The 23,319-nt window shown below is 36.1% G+C and overlaps 1 long non-coding RNA gene across 1 annotated transcript in view; it reads left to right on the top strand.

Moving 5' to 3' along the window:
- Nucleotides 1-23,319, top strand: part of LOC136557193 (uncharacterized) — an 83,580-nt gene that overhangs the window by 24,878 nt on the left and 35,383 nt on the right. The window contains exon 4 of the long non-coding RNA XR_010783741.1: nucleotides 6,345-6,477. This is a non-coding gene — a long non-coding RNA (uncharacterized lncRNA). The remainder of the gene's footprint in view (nucleotides 1-6,344; nucleotides 6,478-23,319) is intronic.

The raw sequence follows: 23,319 nt of genomic DNA, 5'->3' as shown, positions 1-23,319 counted from the left end.
GCATCCTTGGTTCTGCTTCTGTGTAGGTTGTTTGTTTGTTCGTTTGTTTTAAAATCCATCCTTATGAGCTTTTCTTTTGTTGCTTTACCAATTTCATTGTTCTGGAATGTCACACTCATGTGAGATAGTGCCCTTGGAGGGAGAGAATCAGAGAGAGAGGTGGGGGCTTTGAAGCAACTTGAGCTAATCTGATTCATCCCTCAAATTATTCGTGTTCCACAGGACTGTCTGCCTGGTGAGTATATGATAGCCATCCATCAGCATTTGCAACTCTGTAGAGGTTGTTTCAGGCAGAGGTCAGATTGGTGCAGCTTTTCTTAGAATAGAGGGAATTGTTGTAAAATCTATTTCGTTTTTTCCCCCCCTCCATGTGGAATTCTCTCTATAAAAGTTTTTTTCCACTATCCTTTTTCTTTAAATATTCTCAGAAATGTAAAGTGCATTGACAGAGAGGACCATTTCTTAGTTTAGCAAATCTCACTAACTGATGCTGTTTTCTACTGTTCCATCTTATTTTTTCCCTTCTTAAAGCCATCTCATTATAACTATCATATCTTCCATGTCACACTAAGTGATTCAGTGAATCTGGTGAAATATAGACAAATGTGTTCCCTTGGCCATTGTTTCAGTTATCATCAGTTCTTTTAAATTGAAGGAAATTGTTTCTTATTTTTGAACTTGATCATTCTCCATCAATTTCCTTTCCCTTCATTTTATTATTTTTGGTTGGGCTCAGGATAAATTCACTGTGTCTCATGAGAGTTTTTTTACCTCTTCTGAGCAGGCTGCTGAGCCTTCAGCTTTCTTGGGATTGTACATAAAGTGGCAGTTTTGGCCAGGTTGAATATTTTTTAAGGTAAAGGAATCAACTAGCAGGTCAGAGGGCTTTCCTGCATGGTGATTTTAATGCTCACAAATGCTATGGTTAATTTAAATACAGCCATAACTTTAATTTCAATAGAGTCAGCTCAGGAAAGACTCGTGGACTGAAATAACAAAGCAGGGTTGACTGCTAGAGCAGTCATAAGCCTCCTGGCAGGAGTGTGCTGGGAGGAGAGAGTTTCTTAGAAAAGGAATTTACTGCTGTGTTCACAGGATGAATGGGTTGAAACAAGAATGAGGAGGGGGGGGGAAGGAAGAGAAGTCTCTCTGTCCTATGACACAGTTAGTTCAGATTTGGCTCTCCTTACACGAGGACATTGTGAGGAGAAGGTGACCAGAGAAGAGCCAGTTCTGCTGCCCAGGAAGAACAAGTTTTAAAACCCTTCCTGGCAGTGTGAAGCTGAGTTGTGGAACTCAGTGCCAGAAGAAATTAAGGAGGACAAAAGTGTAAGTTAAAAATGGATTTAGTGAGGTTCTTGGAGGGTAGACATCACAGTGGCTGTACAATATAACTGTCATCATGTACCTTGTTCATTCAAATTAAGTTTAAATTTCCAGTTTAACCAGAAAGTAGGAGGAATATGTCCTAATTTTATAATCTTCCTTGACTGCCTGCTCTGAGCCATGGTCAAGGACAAGCATACACAGCACTGGTACGACTATTTTTGCAGGTCAGGGGGCTTGGATTTTTTTCTCCAGAAATGAGATGCTTATTTCAGTGTTTAGTTCCGTATTTTTTAAAGGTTGCACTGAAAATGGATTCTTAAATTATAGTATTCAGCCTTTGCTCTGATTTGCATAAGGAGGCAATGCACAGGTGTTCATTAGGAACCCGTAGTGATCAGGCAGCTTGGATCTTTTACCAGAGTTCTCTTCTCTTTGTGCAGCTCCAAGTCTCTTGTAGGAATTCAGTTACATCATTATCATCACACTCCGTTCTTACAGAATGAATTCAACTGGGATCTTGGATCCCACTTTTGTGCTTCTAGAAACTGCATCCTGTGGTTTCCTCTATTGCATTTGAGATGGTTTGTGTTCTTTAAAGTTAAGCCAAGAGCACCTTAATTTTGTGTCAGGCTAGCTAGATTTTTATGTCACACTTGTAATTTTGTGTCAGACAAGATAGATTTAATAGATTCTGACTTTTTCTCTCCCTGATAAGGATGATTTTTTTTTCTTTTTCATTTTGTACTGGTACAGAAAGAGGGCTTTGATTGAATACAATCTATTTAAGGTTTGATTTTCCATTAAAAGTTCTATAATTAGGAAAGAAAAAATACCAAAAAAAAATTACTACTTGTTAGTAATTTTTTTTCCTGTAGCTTCTTGATCGATGGCAATCTTCAATGTTTTTGGAATCAGCCCATTAAAACATATTTGAAGCTTAATTCCAAGTTTATGATAATATGCTGATTATTTCTGAAAAATGTGCCTGGCACATAGTGAATTATCTGTTGAGTTCTTCAGTCTTAAAACAAATATCTTCCAGTACATCTCAGTCCATTCCTCACTGTTCTTTCATTATTCTATTCTCAGTTCCTGGAAGAAGTAAGATAAGACTCGGAAGCCGGTGGGGATGGGTTTTGGTGAGTGGGAGAGACATTAACAGTACTGAAGGCTGATAGCTACTTTAGATTTTTAAAATCCCTTCTTGGACTTTGAAGTTTAGTATATTTAGTAAAGGAAAAAAATGCTAATTTAATTAGCATTTTCATTTATGGATAATTCTGTTTCAAGTTGTCCCCTCCCAAAACTAGTTTTAATATTGGTGTTATCTGTTCCAAGAAAATAGAATGCATAGATTGTTTTAGGTTGCGGGTTGGGAATTTACTTAAACATGAATTAAAAATGAGGAGGAAAGTCACTTGAGCTCTCTTTAGCTCTACCTTAATTGCATTGAAAAGTTTCAGGAGATAGTTATATGAAATATCTTCCATCATTTAGATATTTATGGAAAATTATTTTAGAGTAAAAATAGTAAGTTTACTTGAGTTACTAGTTCACAATTTTGAATTGTGCAAAAAATAGCCCATATATTTTGGGATGAACATTGATTTTCTCAGTAACTGACTAAATGAGATATATATTAGTATAATTAGTACTGCATCCAACATTTTGATGGAATTATACCACTTAGATGTATACCTCTTTTAAGCCTTGAACCTGAGCTCCTGGAAAATATTTTCTGTTTATATTAAACAGTACAGCAATGTGGATTGTTAAAGCCCAGAGAAACTTGTCTTTTTGTCTTTATTGCAAACCTTGTTGGCATGCAAGTGCATATGACAATACGTGCATCCTTTGTTTTCTAGAATTCCAAAATCCAAGGAACACTCTTACAAAATTTTGCTATTGTAATCCACATTTTATATCTGTTTGCACAGCAAAATTTAAATCACTGAAGTCTAGAGATTCAGAAGTTGTAAGCTTATATTTCATATCTGGTTCCTGAAAATGCCTCCTTTTCCTGGAAGAAGATTGGAGATGATTCACATTGGGCAGAAATAGCCTCAAGTTCCCAAGCACAAATGATCTTAGTATTTCTTAGCTCTTCCTAGCTTGATTTCAACCTAATTTGGCACATAAATTGTAGTTGACCTCAGACAGAATAATTCAGATGTTTGAACCTCTTGGATGTGTAGCCAAAAGCGAATTGTCTTGTTGCATGTATTTTTAAACATCTGCAAGCTGAGCTGAGAAGCAGAATGCAAATTCTAGGACTTGAAGATACCTGTGAGATTATGAAAATTCCTTTGAGACTGCAGAGAATCCTGCTGCCTATGAACATGATTTTTTTCCCTAGTCATGGTGTATTTAGAAATTTAAAATTTGCTCTAATTTCTGTTAACAGAAGTAAAAATGACAATGGAAGCAGATCATCAATAATTTACTACTAAATGTCTAGTCTGAGATAATAACTTTTGTTGAACCTTATAATGCCTATTCCACAAGGACTGAAGGAATTGTTTCCTGCAGTTTGTATTTCTGTTTTACTGGGATAGAAGAATAATTTTTTTGTTCATGCATGAAAAGAAAGTTGTAGCAAAGTAGCACTAACAGAATAAGTTCTTTGAATAGCTTTCTTTTTGTTAAGTAAGTACCAGTACACAGACAAATGATATTTTCAATAGATTGCAGAGGAATTCCCACGCCTCTTAGGAATAAGAACCAGCTAACTTCTCAGCTCATGATAAGTGGGGTTTAGGTTGGGATCTTTGAGTACTCAGAAAATTTGACTAATAAAAGATGTGGTGATTATTTTACTTAATTCAATGTTGAGTATATCTCTATAGATTCCCTACATTATACAGTAATTTTTGCATGAGATATTTCGTTCTCTGTGGTTTTTTAGAAGTAATGGGAGAAGCTGAAGTTTCAGCCTAAGTTTGAAGGAGAATTGTGTCTAAACAATGAGTTTTGAAATGCTTTTTTGTCTAAAATCACAGGTTTCATTCCAGAATGGGATTGTTTGGTCCTTCACTTAAAGAAAGCCTATAAAATGGGCTCTGATGAGATTTTTTTCTGTGGAGGCTGTTCTTATAAGCACCTATAATACAGGATTCTCTTGACTACGAAAGACGTGGCTCTTTGTATAACCGTAAGCTCTTTTGGCCAAACTTCTGTCTAGTCATGTGGTCCATAGCGTACACTCGCCCTTCTACCAGCCATCCTGAACAAAGTCACATTCAGTGGCTGGTGAAAAGACTAGTCTGTGCACTGATTCATAAGATCCTCTCATATTTTTTGAAAAGTTTCAATTTGTTTTCAGAAGCATTGCATGCGTCAATGAAAACAAAAGATGTCATGCGTTAAGGAAATGGGTGTGTGGCACCATGACTTCGTATCGTGTGCTATTACCCAACAACACAAATGGAGTAGATTCTAAACTTGCCTTGGGCTTCCTTAATTTGTAGGGTCTCAGTCTATAGGGTTACTGCTTCTAAAACTGAACTGTTCTGAAACTGATGACAATAAATTACATGGGCCCCCATGTAGGTTTCTGAGTTCATCTGGCATCCCCATGCAGGATCTGCTGCCAGTATGCATCCACGGATGAGTCCAAACCTGCTGTCACCTCTCCACAGAGACCTCTTTTCTTTTGGAAATCTTGTTTTAAAAAATAGACAAAAAATTTTGGTCCAGGATAACAAGTTTTCATTTTGACTCTTAGCAGTAGAAGCCACAATAGAAATTGCCACGTGTTTTTCCTATGATATCGAGATCATGTTTGACTCTTCACCTTCATTAAGGAGGTGTGCAGGAGCTGCTTCTCTCAATAGTCCCCTCCCTGATCTCATTGGACTAGAATATATCTAACATACTGCCGGTGATAACTGAGTGTAGTATCTTTTGCAGCCAGTGAAGGTAGGGAGCTGTGGTTAAGATCTTTTTCCCATCTATGTCATGGAAATTAGCTGTGGTTTTCTCCCACAGGCCTCAGAAAATGTTGGCCTTGAGCTTTGGAAGCTTGAGGTGGAGAAAAAAGAAAGGAAACTGAGCTCCATTCCATAAAGCAAAATACCCAGGAACAAAATCCAGATGGGAATTTGAATGTATTTTTGAGCACTAGGTCATGATATTTAGGAGCAATGATTTAGTATATCAGCAACAAAGAGTAAGTAGTGGCCTTAGCTGGTGTAATTTCAATTGAGGACAATAGACTATTGTGGCTTTCTGAGTGTATACATTAAAACAGGTTGGCATACCTATACCAGATCCAGAAGAAACGTGTTAAAACTGCATCCTTAAATACCTTTGACTTAGGAATCTTTTAAAATCCAGGTTTGAAAGGTGCCAGTGAAAATACCTTTGACTTAGGAATCTTTTAAAATCCAGGTTTGAAAGGTGCCAGTGATTCACAGAGATGCGCATTGTCTGGGAAAAAAATGAAGCTCCTCTGAGACTGGCAGTTTTGGAATGTTGAGCTCAAAACCAGCTGTCTGAGCAGTGTTCCAGGAGAATGTAAACATGGAGGGAGATCTGCTACATCCTATTTGAAGAAAACAATAGTGTGGTGTGGTTTTCTGGGGTTTTCTTTCCTCAAAACTGTGATGTTTTGATTAACTAATGTTTTTGACGATGTCTGATCATGAGGTAAACTGAAGTGTAGAGCATGTCTGAGAACTAGTTCAGCTATGAAATGAAGGCTAATTTACTATGAGTTCAAAAGGAAATTATATTTTCAGGGGAAAAAATTGGGATCTATGAAGTCAAGCTTTTATGTGAGCCTAAGTGTATTTTGCAGGTTAGCTGTTCCGATGGATTTATTCCTATCATGTCTAAAGACAGAAAGGAACATGTCCGTCACAAAGCAACTCCAGCTGTATTAATTTCAAATTATGTATTATGTCATCTGTATTGTGGAAGACACCCTTTTTACTTTCTATTTTCCAGGACTTGCTGACAGAGCAGCAAATTTACCACCAATCACCTTTGTCTCACCTTGCACTTTCCCTCCACAGATGCCGGGGTCTTGCTGAGCCCTTGCCAATGCTCGGAGGCTGTGCCGAGCAAGAGGATTGCAGTGAACCTCTTCCCATGTCCTGGGGGAGCCAAATGCCAAGTGTGGCAAAACCCTCCAGGGGGGTAACACAGGTGCGTGAAAAATGTTGGGATCATGGCTCCATATTGATTTTATATTAATGTTTGACATGCAGAGTGGGAATAATGTTCCAGTGGCAATTCATCTCAAGACATGCACTACTATACAAAATAAATGTCAGTGTTTGCCCTCCATGCATGCAGCCTTCTGATTCATGCAGATAATTTGAAGATTTTGAAATTTAGGTTGTCCACTCCTCTTTCTTAACAGAGAAAAATTAATTAGAGCGTCCTGAAATCATTGTTAAGAAAATAATATCAGGTATTTTTTTCTACTCCTTTTGCTCTTCTTCAGAGACTTTGAGCAACATTAAATGTTCAGGCTCACCAACAGGTCTGATCCATCCTGTTCTTCTTCTGCTTTCTGCTGCACCTTCCTGTATCTCCCTGAGCCTTTCTGATGACTTCTTAGTGAAAGTCCCATTTCAGATAGTATCAGAGCAGAGAGATAGAATGCTGATTCTAAGCATGAATATATTCTGATAAATCACAAGTCAGTGATTGGTAAAAGTGAAGTTTTGATAAAAAATGAGTCAAGTTCTATATAACACAAGCCAGGCCTCATAAACAATTCTGATACTTTTCATGTATATGCCAGTTTCTAGGCTATTACAATTATGATCAGGTGCAATGTGAAGCTTTTGAAATATTATGGTCAATGAAAAGTGCACACTTCATAGTTAGGAACTGAAATCCTATTCCTTTAGTCAAAAAATGTGCACAAAAAAGGGAAAAAAAAATACTCCACACTCTATACTGTCAGAGAACAAAGGCTGATGATGTGGGAATGCCCTGAAACTTGCAGAGAGGTTTTCCTCTGCTGAGAATGACATCTGTAAACATCATGGTGGGAACACTATTCACTGATGCTTGGAGAGCAACGTCTGATCAACTTAATTTTATTGCCTGAGAAATAATTTGAATAATGTGAAATAATTTGTCTCTATTCTGAACCTGAAGGCAAGACTGAAAATCCAGGGTGTGCGTTTTCCATGGTGGCTGAAATCAACCAGACTGGGGGGACTTGTATGACTTGTGCATGTAGCTGGTACCTTCTGTGATCAAGATTCTCATTTGATTCTCACTGCAAATTTTCTGGAGCTGTCTGTTCCTTTCTGTGGTATTTATTTTCCTATAGACAGGGAAAATTAAAATGAGTAAATTATCATGTCAGTAGGCTTTAGGAAAGGAAATATACTATTTTCATTAAACCAAATATGTTCTTAGAAGAAATTACTTTCCTTTGGTCAGAGAAAGGATGGTATCCTCACTTCTGGTTTCCCCTGTGACTTAAGAAAACACACAGAAAATCCCCATGGTGAGCTAGGATTTTTGCTTATTTTAATATTAAGGGATATTAGTTCAGTCACTTTACAGTAGTAAGAAACTGTAGATACCATAGTATCTGCTTAAAAAAAAGAATTATTTTTAGAAAAAACAGAAAAACTGATTTGTTCACTTAAGCTTAAAAAGGAGATACCAGGTGGTCTCTTACCCAAGATTTGGGCAGATGATACATTCAAGGCTTACAGAATAAAGAATCATAAGCCTCAAGCATCTCTTCTCCTCATATTCTTTTGAATTACTGTACAGTCATTTATGTAAGTGGCTTCTGTTGCTCCCTTAATGACTACATAATTTTCTTGCTGCGTTTCCTCACATAGGATCACAGGATGACTACACAGTAACTTCATATCAGTCATATCAGTATTGGACTAGATAATCTTAGATTTCTAGACTGAAATATCTCAACAGAATGTGAAAAAAAGGGGAAAAAATATTATGCTTTTCATGCTTGAACAAATATAACAGTGATGAGAAACTAGTTTTTTAAGATTAAGTCAGTGGAAAGGTATTGCTTGAAACTATCTTTTAATATCTTAGTTTTAAAATGATACCCCAATACATTCCACAAAAATACTGAATAAAAATATGAATTTTGACCATTTTAAGTGCTGGTATATTTACAAATATTTTAATTTCTTCCGTAGTAAAATGCCAATTTTAGAAAAAAAAAATATTCAGAGTAAGTTTTTGTGCAGGATTTTGAGTAGATATTACACCAGAAGTGTTGTTTTTTTACTTACTGGCAATACACTTAAGTGTAAATGGCCTAACAAGTTAATTGAACAATATTTTCTTATTACTTATCCTTTTGATCACATAAGTTTTTTTCAACAAGATAGAAAATGTCTTTTAACTTTCAGTTAGATAAAAAGACTTACACAAATATTGCTTAGTGACACTTTAAGTGAAATGGTTTCTCAAAAAGAAAATTAGGACTATTTAATGTTTTTCTTCACCAAGGAAAACAATACTGAGGACAGAAGAAACTATTTATCTGGAGTAAAAAATGCTTCCCTGTTCTTCGGAGATGCAAATACCTTTTATTTCATCATATCAACAAATTTTTCTTATGTTGTGGAGCACAGTTTGCTTATAGCTTCTGGTCCAGAAAATTATTTTGAGATGCTGTTTAAGCAGTAAGCCTGTAATAGTTTATTATGTTGTGAATTTCCATTGCTCATTCCTATTGTGCAGGTAATGACTTTGGGGGCAGAAAGTGAAATGAAATTCCCCATTGAGTAGATAAACACTCATTTATTACTGCTTCTCTGGGTGCCAAATTATAGGCTAGTTGATAGTGAGAACCTCTACCAGTTTTTAGCCTTTGACTCCAGATGACTGAGGTAATCACATGACTCATATCACCTCCAAAGGAAAGGCTCCTCTTATGAAAGAGTGGTTGAAAGACTGTTGCTGCATTATTAATAAAAAACAGAGGCAACACAGAATCCCTGATGTCTCAGGATGATGAGGTGAGACTTTCAATTGTCCCACAAGAAATGGTTTTATTTTATTTATTTTCTTCCATCAAGTTTTGCATTTCCTTTGTTGCCACAGGCAGATGTAGCGCTTTCATGTACAGAGTATAAAATGCAAATAGCAACTCTACAGTTGATAAGTGGTTGGAAATGCTTCGTGCCACAGAATGGCAAACCTACTTGGCATGTGTTATCTCATACATACATTTCTATTTTGTAGTACATCTGCGCAGGGTTCCTGGGTAACCTTGACAAGCAAGAACACTGCTGAAGTCACAACAATGGTGATATGGGATGGTAAAATACTTGGAGCAAGCATCAAAATAGAGCAATTGCTTCAGTGGGAAAAAAAATCACTCTTCCTAATCACATACACATTGAATTGGTGAAGGGTATGTAGTCAGAGGCTTGGTGTTTCATTAATGATGGATGATGTAAGTCAATAATGTAGTTTAAAATTAACATTTAGTAAGGACTCACCTATGGTTAATTTATAGTAACTTCACTTTTATTTTGATGATTTAGGTTCAGTGCTCCAGGAGGCCTGCCTTGGGAACACTGTCTAGCAAGTTTAGCTGATAATGTTTAAAAAGAGCCAGGGGAGTAATGACACGTAATTCATATGAGGTTTAAAGAAGCAAGAGATTCCCTCCGATCTAGAACATTCCTATTGTTTATAGCTCACTGTCATTGTCACCTCTTTCAAAAGGAATTAATTATCTTCATGAAATAATGTACTTCCTTATATTTCTTATTTAATAAGAATTTAAATTTCTTAATAAATTTATTATTTAATAAGAAAGTTAAAGGATTAAACTTTCTTCAGGTGTATGAACACATGGTGTTTATTTTTGTGCCCCCCGACTTTGCACAGCAACTTGCAATCGGTGTATGTGAAATGTCTGTCAATAAGTACTTACCTAATGAAATAATACTGTTTAGAAACAATGTGCCTTGGCTAGGTGATATTATGTGGCAAGGGTAAATCACACCACAAAACAGAGTGCAAAATTTAAATTAATGAGGTCTGGTTTAGGGCTTTTTATAGTTAAATTGATTTTAAGTTAAGCATATGTTTGTCTTTATTGCACATTCAACAGTTTTATTAGTAAAAAGTGCTGAGGTGCCGTTTTAGTTGAAGAACAGCAGCACTCAGCAAGCTCTAAGTGCAGTAGGCTGGTACCATTTGTGTATGTTGGCATGGAAAGGACAGTACTGTGGAAGTTAACAGTGTGCTTGTAGTTCTTTATCATACTTTAGTTGATCTGTGATTTCCATGCAAGTCCGAAGAAAATCAAACAGGATTTGGATGGTCAGCATTCTAGAAAACTTTCCCCAAATCTGCAATCTGAAGGAATTAGTCAATTGAAGAAACATTTTGGATTGAGATTCAAATACATGAGAGGTTGTTGCAAAGAAGAAAGTACTAAACTGTCCTTTTGTCCATGGGGAACAGGAGAAGAATAATAATGTTTTTACATTCTTAGTGAGGGAGATTTAAGTTAGGCATTGGGGAAACCATTGTAAGTGTAAAATTAGTGAAGCACAGCAGCTGATGGATTAGAGATGCTGCAGCGTCCCTCTTGAAGATTCTGGGAGTGAGTTAGGCAAACTTCTGTCAGAGGCAGTTGAGTGATCCTTGTGAGTAGAGGGGTGGCAAAGACAGCTCGTGGCATCCCTACCCACCCTGTCTAGGTCAGCCCTGCTTTTGCATTGTCCTTGGGAGGCAGTGAGATTAAAAACTTTGCATTGCAGTGGTTTCTTTACCCTGATCTGTTTTACGATTGTGTCTCTTACTTTGCTCTTGTTAGGGTATAAGATAAAACCTAGATATACTTTTGACCAGCAAGTTTCCACAGCTTTTTTTATCCCAGGAAGGGTATTAAAAGAAAATGCAGCATGTCTGTTTAATACTATCTTAGCCCTTATTTTGTGTTATTTGGCAGTATTCTTTGTTTGGATGTTGTGAATGAAATCTTTTTCTAATAGTCTGAAACAAAATTTGCATATTGTCATTAGATAAAATTAAATTCCAGAAATTTATAGGTTAACTTCCATTTTTATTTAAAAAAGATTTGTGGAAATTAATTAAATTGGAGATTGTAAAATGCCTTTCTGTTTGTTTTTTTCATATGGTAGCATAAATAAATAAAGTCCTTTTCATTCTAAATCTATGTAGCATTACATCATTTCCCACATCAATTTAAGCTTCGGTTCTCTAGAGATGGTGTTATTTACAGTAAAATCCTATGGTATTCAAAGTAATAAAATATGTCCTGTCACAGCTGATGAAGACACTGTTTTCTAGAATGGATGGTAAAGTTCACTGGAGCATTAAAAAGGGTATTCCTGGTTTCTCATATGTAGATACAGCTTAAGCACTTGAATAAGCAGCAGAGTCATTAGGATGTCTCCCTGTAAAAATACTGGTCTTGGTGGTGAGAAAATAGAGTATTTTTTGCTCATTGCTCTCTTTCTTCCTTATTTTTTCTTAGCATCTGACCTTTCTTGCCTTCATATTAATTTGTCCGACCTGTAGTTTGCCTTTCCATTTCTTCTTTTTGTTTCAGTTCAAGAGCTGTAACAGGAAAATTGTATTGGAGCCCCACTGATATGTTTCCTTTGAATGGTAATAGAATTTAACTGACTGATATGATACAGTCCTAATGAATTTTATTTACAGCATTGGGGATTAGAAAAACACTTTCTAACAAAAACCAAACCATTGTTTTCCACACAAGTGCTTGTTCCAATGTGCTCTTAGATTTGGAAAAAGAGCAGTGCAAAGTTCCATTAGCATTTTTTAATTAGAAGAAATTTTAATTGTGCTCTAAGACTTTGCAAAGATCTGCAGTCTTTCTGAGTGCTAAAATAGTGGCATATATAGCTTCTGCCTCTCTTGAATCTCTTCTTTGAAAAGCACAATTAAAAGTGTATTTTTGCTGCTACAGTCACCACACTGTAGTTCTATGACAATTTTAGAGGAGGAATTTACTTTGAGTCCAACACGATGGGGCTGAAGAGCTACACGAGAGGGAATATATTCTAGTGGGTTTTTAATAGATTTTAAAAAAACCACTGTTTGTCTTACAGAAACAAGTAAAGGGCCTCCTGTGACACATAAGATTTTGTAAGCACACTGAACTGGCAATCAGCTAATCTCTGGTGTCAGAACGATATCAGTAATTGGATCCCCTATGAAACAACAGGAGTCAGTGGTGGGTGGATTGTTTCTTTGCAGTGCAGTGCAGGCAGCTGAGTGCTCCGTGCTCAGCTGCGAGGTTGTGGGAGCATGATTGCCACGGTACCAGGAGAATTGAGACAGGTTTTTAATTACCGCTTTATTGAATTATTTGGTATTATTTCTTGCAAGTGCGCAATGAAGCACCATGTGAGAATACTAATTTCTACTCGGTTAATCACGGGTAGTAGGGCTTCTGTTGCATGCTTGTAGCCTGCTTGTGTCTTTTCATTTTATAGTAATCATGAGAGATACCACTTTTACACTTACTGTAGGTAAATTTTTGGGTCAAAAATAGTGTTGTTTATGAGCTTGTGATATTGTGATTGAAAGTCACAGGAGAGATTTCAGCTTTTCAGGGTATCACAATGGGAATGCCTTGTTGTTCAAGAGCAAAAAAAAAAAATTCAAAATGTAGAAGGGAAAAGTAAGAAATAATTTTATTTTCTGTTCATAGTAAGTAGGCCTGTTTTGACTCAACTAATTATCAGAAGCCCCTGTTCTGCTGTAAGTATTATCACCAAGAGCAATAACTCCTACAAGACAGATGTCCTGATATTTTGAAAGAGTGGTTTAAATATGTATGTGTATGGTTTTTTGCATCTATTTGATGTTAAAATTAATTTTAGAGACAGCCCTGATGTAAGATGCTCTTTTTCTTTTACTGCTTCGGTCCATACTTCTGTGAAATAGTATAGCATATTTTCCAAGCCATTTAGCTCCCTAAATGGCTAACTTTTTAATCACCAAAATACCAAATAAAGCCAAGACTTTGAAACTGTATAAAACCTTTTACTGCCACATTATGTACTTAGTATGACTTGAACAACAGGTTGAAGCTCCTGAAGTTAATTTTTTTCTCCAGCTTTGACATAATTTTCCTTCACCCATCGCCTGGAAATATTATTAATTCTTGAATGAGTCAAAATACTTGAAAACTTTTTTACTATCTTATTCTAAATCTGGAAGAACTCAAAGTCAGTCCCCATTTAAATTATATCCATTGAGTGGAATTGGAAATGGAGAATATCCCTATGGGGAATAGAGAATATATACAGGTAGAGAAATGCATAGAGGGAACATTTCAAAAAGGGTTTTATTTATAATGGATGTTTGTGTGTTGTGTTCTGTGTTTACACTTTGTTTTTATAACTGCAGAAATGAGCATAATTTCAGCATTTATCACCCATCCACAGAGACACTTTAATTGTTACTTTGCTGATCAGAACTAGGCAAATGGAGGGAGAACACTGTTGTGTCTTCCCTGCCGTGTGTCATTACTATCTGACTAACAACAGTAAGCTGGAGTTTCATGCAGTTAAAGCATGAACTGACTTTGTGAAGAGATGTAACTGACTTTGTGAAGAGATCAAGGAAGGATATTTTAAGTCCAGTAAGTTTTAATAACCTTTCAGAGAAAGAACAGCTTTTGATCTGATTTGGCAAAGAAAAATTAATTCTCTTTGGAATTAATTGCTGCTCTTCCGAGAACTGTTTCATGGAAGTTAGCTGCCTAAATGAAGGAACTATGGGTGAGCCCAAATCAGTTTTGTCTTTTCTGCCCTCAGTAGTAAAATAAAACAAATTAAATCAGGTGTATTTGCCTCATTCTTTTATTTTGCCTGAATGAATGCTACACATAAAAGTAAAGTATTCTCTTGCAGAGCCTTTAAATATCTGACTATCTTTACCCCACTTTATTGGGGTTGTCTCCCTGAAGCATTGGTTCAGAGGCGAATTTGAGTTTTTCCTTGTCCTTTCTGAAACTGCTGCTGTGGTAAACGTGCACACACTATTATGTTTTAGGTTTGGGTTTTTTTGCCCTTTTTTTTTTTTTTTTTTGAGATTGTTTCCTCAACAACTACCACTCACCATAATTTCCGCAACATTTAAATGTTTTTTTTTCCCATTGTAGTTTTCTGTGAGAAGGCATTATGTGCAGGGCTTTGCTGCAGCCACTTTCCACATTTAGAGTACTGTTTTTATAGCTTATTTTGGCAGATTGAGCAAAGTTATAAGATTTCTATGTAGGAAAGTTAGACAAACAGATCAGTACTGTCCTTGGCACTGATATTTTTCCAAATACTCTGTTTTCTTAGTTGTCTTTTTCATATTCCATATAATGTCAACATCACAGATTCAGGGTCTAAATCAGATTCCAACTTTTGGTTATCGCTTCTCTTTTTATATGTTTGGGTTTTTTTCCAGCAGCATTAAAAAGATAGTTTCCTTATCTTATTTTCTTTGTGTGAGAAATGCCATTTAGGTTCTACTTTACTTTAACCAATTATACATTTTTTCCACCTGTTGTTTCTGTGGTGGGGTTGTGCAATGAGGCAGCTTCCTGGTTCCCAGGGCTAGGTTGCTTGACAGGCTGTGCTGGCTAATTGGTCTCTGCCATTTTCTCTCTTTCTCTCCTTTCCCTTGCTCCCCCAGCTGGAGCGGAGCCTTACTGGGAGCAGCCCACAGAAAGCATTCTCCCTGAGCTTCTGACAACCACCTCGTATTCGGTGCTGTTAACAGCGAACAAAAGCAAAAGTCCTCGTGTGGGCTTCCTGCAAGTGGTGGGGAGTCAAACTGTGAATTAAACATCTTTCCCCTCCTTTGCAGCTAGAAAAGAAACATATCAGTGATGTTTGAGGCACAGATCAGGCAGCTTTTTCAGAACACCAAAGAGACTGTTAAGTTTTTGATACAGGGTTTGTTTTGTCCTTTGAGGAGAAGTAATCATAGCATGTCACATTTAGTAAGGTAATGGATTTAAGAACTGAATCATGAGGTAAGTATAATAGAAGTATAGCAATCCATTCTCACACACTATATATAAACTTTGAGCATCCTCCTGCTCTTCAAATTGAACAAACCCATATAAAAATGGATACCTTTACCAGTGTTCAGAAAGGTGAAGGAAGTTAATGCTTCAAGTGGTTTAATATTTTATTTACCTTCTTCACTAGGATTTTAATTCAGTTTGAAAATTATAGAAAAGATTTCTATTCATGTCATTTCATAACATCATGTGAACAACATTTACTGGTAAATTGATGCCATTATAGAACAGAACAGTCAACTTTTTAATGCGTATTTCAAGTTGGGAATTTAAACATAACACTTGATGTATTCATTCTTGAAATTCTATTTTAAAAAGAGTACTGAACAGAATACAGGAATTTACAACTTCAGCATCTAACCTGTCTTGATTCCATCCAATCAAAAAGTCCTGTAGGTATAACATGAATGTGTTTGAAAAATTTCAGTGTTGAATAGTAAATTGACTCTGGTTTTGCACATATTTTCATTTGTTTTAAGAAGATATATGGTCCAAAGTTAAGGTTTTGTGGCATCTTTATTGTGTATTTCCCTGTTTAACCTGCTAACAGCTCTTTGTTTGCCTCTGTTTTTCTTTGGTCTATAGTTCTGGACTAACAGTCTATTTAAAACCTATATATGTATTTTTTATTTCTCATATAAATACAGCCTTAATTCCATGGCGAGGTATTTTGATAATTTTGGGATTAGGTTGTTCTTTGCTAGGACATATTCCTAATGATCTGGAGTGCCATGATTAAATCTTGTATGAAATAAAACTTTCCACTTTAAATAAACTCAAACTTTAATTTGCAACAGGATAACATTGATAATATCTCAAACACCTCTCTCAGAGTGACACAGTTGTCCAAGTGCACTATAAACTGGCCTTGAGCTGCTACAGGTTCTGCAATTGACTTGTTGGAGGATGTGCTTAGCAAGATCAGTGTTAGTGTCTCTGGATATTAAGGATTTTCCTTGTACACCAGCTTCTTTCATCTGTGGACATCTACCTAAAGTCCACAGCAGGTACTTAAACCAATGCAGCTGCACAATGGCAGATGGCCACCAAAGTTGTTGAACTTCTAGCTAAATATTCAATTAATTTTAATATTGACTCTTGGGTCCATTCTGCCTTATCCTATTGACTCACAAAAATCAGTGGAAAGCATCAACAGAGAGGTTTCATTTACTTCTTTTTGACCTGACTTCATGTATCTTGTATGTGTCTTGTATGGATACCTATAGATAAAAATAATTCCCAAAGTATGTAGATTGAAATTAATTGGTAACTTGGTTTAATTTCAGCTTTTTCAAAATTAAATTCACAAAATATTTAGGTTGAATTTTTATTTAAATATGAACAATTGAATTTTAATTCTGGTCACTCAGGATTAAATCTAAACCTGACTGCTAGATCCCTTAGCCATTGAAAACAGTTTATTTACTAACTATACCTGCACAAAACTGTTTTTAAAATAAATGCTAATCTGCAGTTCAGTGTTATGGTGAGTTTTTCACATATTTTAATTGACTAAATGGTTTATAACAGCTTGTACTGTACAACACCAAAATTATTTTCATCATCATTTTCTCAGTTATATACAAAGCAAAGATTTTGTCAAAGAAGTTTACTAAGTTGTGGGTTTATCTGACTGTGCCAGTGTTTAAGGAATTAAGATCTGAAATCACTTCCCTGGGAAAGGGAAAGACATGGTGAAGTACGTATCTCTGGTCACCAGTGGCCATCTCCTCCACCCATCTGTTCTCTGGGAGCAGCTGAGGTCCGACTCATGGATCCCTCTGGATGGATACAGGGAGGCAACTGGTGAGCCCTGTGAAGTTGGTCCCTCCTGCTCAGTCGTGGTTCCTCTTGCTGATGTCTGTGGAGGCTTTCTTTGGCTTACCTTTGAGCAGGAGAGAGCTACAGAAAAGACAGGACTGGGCTAGGCAGCAAACATGCTTTATGAGAAGACAAAAAGAGAAGCTTATGGAGGAGGTGTGAGTGTTGTCTAGCCCATTTTGTCTGCTGTCAAATGCCTTTCTGTATTTCTAACTAGTCAGTGCAGGCAGTTTCCTTGAAAATTAAAACGGGAAACATTCTGGTGTATGTCAATGAATATGCAAACAGACAAGTTTGGGGATCCTTTGACTTCAAATCTCTTAACCAAATGAGAAGTGTTAGCACACTTCACAAAGGAAGCAAAACAGAGCTAGGACAACTTATTCTTTGCTAGAGGACATCACTGCTATCTTTAATTGCTCACAGCTGTGGGTGTATATGACCACCTCTCTCTGCTGTTATTCTGTAAACAGGTTTAAGGTAATGCCTCCTACAAAAACCAGAATAGAAATGAATCCTAAATGAGGATCCATTCAAAGATTGCTCTTAAAACTAAATATAGTTTTTAAAGGGCATGTTATGCAAAGTACCTATGATGGTTGTTCTTGAAAATGAAGGTAAGATTTTGAGAAGAAGTTAGAAAGTTTTTTTTATTTGTCATAAGTTTTTCTTCAACACCATATGAACCCTTGTCTGCTGATCAGTTAAGTGCTTTTGCAAATATGAAGTGAGGGGAAAGAGATTATTCAGAAGAAAATCTGTATGGTATAAAGCCTTCTATTTCATAAGAGAAATCAGATCCAAATTCAACTAGTAATGATTCAGTAGTTAGCAGTCAACTGTTATTGCTTGGTCAATAGCAAAATGAGAAATCGAGATGATACCTACTGGGTATTTTTGAAAAACTCTTTTCCACCTGAAGCAAATGTATTTGCTGATATTAATGAACATTGGAGTTGCATGGGAAATGAAGCTGCAGGAATTTTGTAAGGCATTTGATTAGTATTTATCTAATGCTCATGACTGACACTTGTGGTAAATGAGGCCAGATTTTAGATAGAAAGTCCACTATTTTGGCTGCATTTAAATTTTTTCTTTTGTAGACATTCTTTCTGTACTGTTTAAACCAGAGTACACTTTTCATTAACTTCAGTGGATGGAGGAGCATGCCCTTGCATCATAATTTTATTGAGTCTTATTGGAAAAAGTCTTCACATAGACCCTGGAAATGTTTCATGTTTCAGAGAAAACAGACTACATTACGATTATGTATAGAAAATGAGGAAGAAGACTTTAAAGTAGAACAGATTCATATTGATGGTATTTGCATTAATGGCAAGTGCTAGAAAGGTTTGCATGATCTAATTCTCACTTGATGACTGGGGTGTATAATAAAGATGGAAGGCATTTCCAAGCCATTGCTGTTACTTGTTAGTCTGTTCTATGAGTACAGCAAAATTTCTGGCTGCTTCTGTGGAAATGACTGAAAAGTATTTGTGAAATTAAGAAAAAAATCTGAAAATTTGCCATCTTTAGTAGAAGCTCATCTAATTTTAATGTACGCTGTGGGTTCAAATTCATGTCCCTTTGTCAGTAAACTAATCTGAAAGAGTTTAATTGGGAAATACCTGTTACCCTTTTCCTCAGTGGGACTGAGCTTTCAAACCTGTTCAAATTCATCATCAGTCTTGTACAAATTATCTTAGAAAGCCCAAGGAAAATTCAATGGGAATATTTCCCTCAGGATCCACTACACTGATTACAAAAAATATCCATGCTTAATATCGAATTTATGTTTATATTTTCACAAAATTTTGCTGAAAGAGATTCAGTGTATACATTCATGTGGAGCCAGTGAAATTGCAAATGCTTACAGCTCTGATAAATTTTTTAACAGCTTGCATTTACACCAAACTCTGCTTTGCACTTCTGACAAAAATACATATGTAACTCCCAGGGCATAACATGTGTGTTCGTTTTCACACCACACATGCAAATCTGATGCATCAGACTTGACAGTGTACAACAGAAAATTTCCTATTTTGAACTAGCTCTGCTAATACTCTGTCACCTTCTGTAATAACCCTTTACCTTTCCTAGGGTGAACCACAAATGTTTGCAGTCATGAAAAGTTGACAGTGTCATGCAACACTGATTTCTTGTCATTACCATCAGCTGCATGATCCTGTAATGTACAATAGCAGCAGCTGGAACTCAGTTGTGAAATAAAGACCACACAGTTGGCTTTTGGGACCTCCTACATTAGTGTTGTGAAATTCCTATGGAGTATGACATCCTTTTTTTAAAGAATGCATAACTTTCTTACAAGTAGTGTTAGTGTTTGCTTTCTATTAGGGTTGCAAAATTGTGACTGGCTCAGTCTCAGTAGAAGCTTATTCTCCTTTTACCGTTTAACTTAAATTTTGTGGTGGTGGAAACTTGACCTGATCTTTCATCAGGTTGAAGGTCAAATTCTTTTACAAATTAGGACAAAATTAGATTAAGTTCCCTATTTTTGCAGAACCTCAGAAATGTTAGCATTTTTTCACTTCCTGTATCAAATTTCTGATGTCATCAGAAAGGAGGGTTTAGCAGCATTGTCATCAGAAAGGAGTGCAGGAGTGGCAGGGGAGACCTCTAATTCACATGGGTATCTTTAAATCTGTGACAGAATGGTGAAGGCTGTAGAAGATGCAGATTTTCTTCAATATCCACCTTATTGTAGCCCTCTGTTGTCTGGTCATATTTCAGTTTTACAGTAAAGGAGCTGTTAAATTTTGTCCCTTCTGTTCTGTTATGTTTAAACATGTGTGATTCCCTGTAAAATTACTGACATCTTTAGCATCTCATCCTTTTGCCCAAGAATGCTCTTTTGCACATGATAAAAAGCTGTTCCTCTTACTGAAACAGAGCTCATATGCCAGGCTTACTTAAAGTCTCTGGAATGACAGCATGAACTTTTTACCACAAACAATCAGCTGGTTGCCTTAGGCTTTAGAGACCCGTTTGCTTCTCTTTCATCTGGTGGGTACCTGAGCTCTTAAAATTCATCCTCTTACAGCTTTCTGGGAACCAGAGGCAGGACCCTGAAGACTGTGTCCCATTTACATCCAGTGTAGAATCAGCAGATTTCACAGGAAGAATGGAATTCAGAAAGTAGTGCCACAGAATTCCAAAGCTGGGTGCCCTGTGCTGCTTCCTGCTGTGGCCATCGTGTTGTCTCTGCAGTCAGTGGTGCTGATGCTCTGCTGGAGGGAGGGATAACTGCAGCTTGCTTGTTGTGGATGCTGGGTTTATCAAGCCCTGCTACTTAAAAGCATTGTTTATTAAACCAATCAAACAAGGGAATTAAACAGATTATAGGCTTATGTTGGAGCAAGTGAAAGACAGAAAGCGTGTAATTGGAAGGTGGAGTGTTTTGACAGCTTCTGCAGATGGCAATAGACAGAAAGGAGGATTATGTTCCTAAAATGTAACTTTTTTTTAAATAATGCTCAAATAATTCTATCAGCTCTTTTGAGGGTATTGTATTTATCATGAAATGTATGACTGCATCTCTTTCTAGGTATTGGTTATGAAAATTTTACTTTTTTTTTTTTCTCTTCATGATCCAGAACATTTTGTGAGCGGTCCTATTGTTCAGTTTCTGTACTAATTTTTGAAGTAATGCTCTGATTTAGTTTTGCAATGCAGTGTTATCCAGACTGATCATGAATTCAGTATTGCCTCACAAACTTTGTGTTATTTTATCACTCAGCAGTGTTTCATATTCAGTATCGTGTCTGATGAAAAATATTTAAATGGAAGATTGTTTCAGAATACTTATTTTTCAGAAACTTACATAAACCTAAAAATAATACAGTGAAGAATTCATTTTTACATGCTTTTGGCTTTTGACTTTTAAAACAAAAAGGATTTCCTGGGGGATATGTTTGTCTACCTCTATTTTCTCTCCAGCATATGAAATGACAGGCTATACAAAGTGCCCAAATATTAATTTTTGTGGCATGTCTGTGTATTCATCTGTCAACCTTCAGTGAATTTTCTGGTTTTCTATTAGCTTGTCCCAAACTGCTGGCAAGCTAAATTTCTCTAACAGACATCAATTCACTGCATTAAATTCCTATTCTACTCTGCAAGACGTATTGATTGTTTTTTTCTCAGCAAAGTGACAACTACCATTTTTATGACAATAATAGAGATTGATTACAATTTTATGGAAGAGAGAAGGAGCCAATATTGCTGAAAGAACCTTGGGGCTTATAAAAAATTGGAAAAAAGATCGTTTGAATTAATAAAAAAAATAATTAATTCATCTGTTGCTAATGAAGCTGAAGTATTTTTGAAATAATGAAAACTACAGTAAATGCATGATCATTGCTGAAGTCAGGCAAATTTAAATGTGTTTGTAGCATTTGGTGCCTGAAATCACTTGAAGAAATGCTAGTAATCCATTTTGAAGGGCTCAGACTATGAACTCTATAAAACTTTAATAGATTTTCCTATGTATGTAGCTGTGCATGATGACGTATGTGTGATCATGCTGTGTTAGCTTGATCAGTGGAAGCTGAACCTGGAAGACTGAGGAAATATTGTTGGACTTTTTATAGGGGCATCTATTGAAAACCTAAAAGGAAATATATTTATTTTGGTGGGGGGTTTTTTGGTTTTTTTGGTTTTTTTTACTATTAATTTCATTTACGTCTCACATTATATTCTTTGCTGAAGATATAAACTGCAGGCCAAGCTCCTTTACTCTTTTCTCACACCTTATCCACTCTAAAAGAAGCTGGACCAAGAGACAGTGAAGGATCAAGATGAGACTTGAGTATTTAGATTTGACCTAGAGTTTGTTTATTTATGACACGGTGTCAAAGTAAAGTATAGTAACAGGATTCATGCAGGGTATAACAACATATACAGTTTACTCGTGCTTTTATGTGTTATCTTATATTTAAACAAAACAAAACCCGTTAATAGATACTTTCATATAAGGCAGAGTTTTCTCTGTGTGCTATGACTGTAAAATTGTATGAATTTTTGTTCTTTTTTTTTTTTTAAACCAAGGTTATAATACAATGCATGTAAGACTTTTTAACAAACTGCAAGGTAGGATGGAGAAGGAAAAAAGTTTTGCAAATGACTCTAGTCTCTGAAATGACACTTTCTTTTGCAATTAGTTTATTCTGTGATTCTCCATCAAGAAATACGAAGAGCTACAATTTCAGTCTAGGAAATGAAATTCAGAAAAGTAAGCTTACAGAGGTAAGCCAGAGTAGTATGCTAAACTAATTTATTCTGTGTCTCTTTCACACGTGAACATGTGAGCACAACTTTTGAAAATTTTGCTCCTACCTCCATATAAAAAGTTGTAAATTACCACAGTTCTTATTTAGTGTTGAACCAAACATAAGCCTTGTTTGAGGGAGACTCAAAGAAGAAATGTTTCAGAATTAGGTGTGAGGGCACACCTTTTGCCTCGTTTAGCGTACTTACAGGTATGTCCAAATGTTTGGATTTTTTCTTACAGTTCCAAATTAACTATAAAGCTTATAAAGGATTTTTGTTGTGAGATTTTTTTTACTTGAAAGAGTGAGGTGACGTATTGTTTGCCATCTGCTAATTCTATATACGTAAATGTTTAAAAAAATGCAGAGCAACAGAGCTCCAGATGTAGTGTTCAAATGTAAAAACCGAACAAATAAATGAGTACATACATCCCAATGTGGAATTTGCATAGAAGCCTAGTGGTTAAATTAACAATAGAGACATTTTCTGTATTTGACTTATCATAACATTCTGTACTCTTCGCAAACTGTTCTAAAATTTTCAATGGTAAACTTTCAGCACAAAAGTGATTTCAATATTTTAGGGAAAACTGTTGAGCAGGAGAAGGTAAAATCATTACCTCATTATAAAAATGAATGTTTATGACCTTTTAAATGACAGCTGTAGGGCCAAAACAGCTGGGTAAACAGGTTGAACTTTTTCTAAGTGGCAGTTCTCTCTTTGGAGAAAAGTGTTTGAAATGTCTTTATGAGACCGGTTGTGATTGGGTCTGAACGTATTGTGGTTTGCCCATGGGTGGTAAAATTTGTGATAGTATATCCACCAGCTTA

Source organism: Molothrus aeneus, chromosome 5 (assembly GCF_037042795.1).
Source record: "Molothrus aeneus isolate 106 chromosome 5, BPBGC_Maene_1.0, whole genome shotgun sequence".
NCBI classification, from domain to species: domain Eukaryota; kingdom Metazoa; phylum Chordata; class Aves; order Passeriformes; family Icteridae; genus Molothrus; species Molothrus aeneus.
Note: the sequence above shows the minus strand (reverse complement) of the source record. Positions and strands in the feature narration are given on the sequence as shown.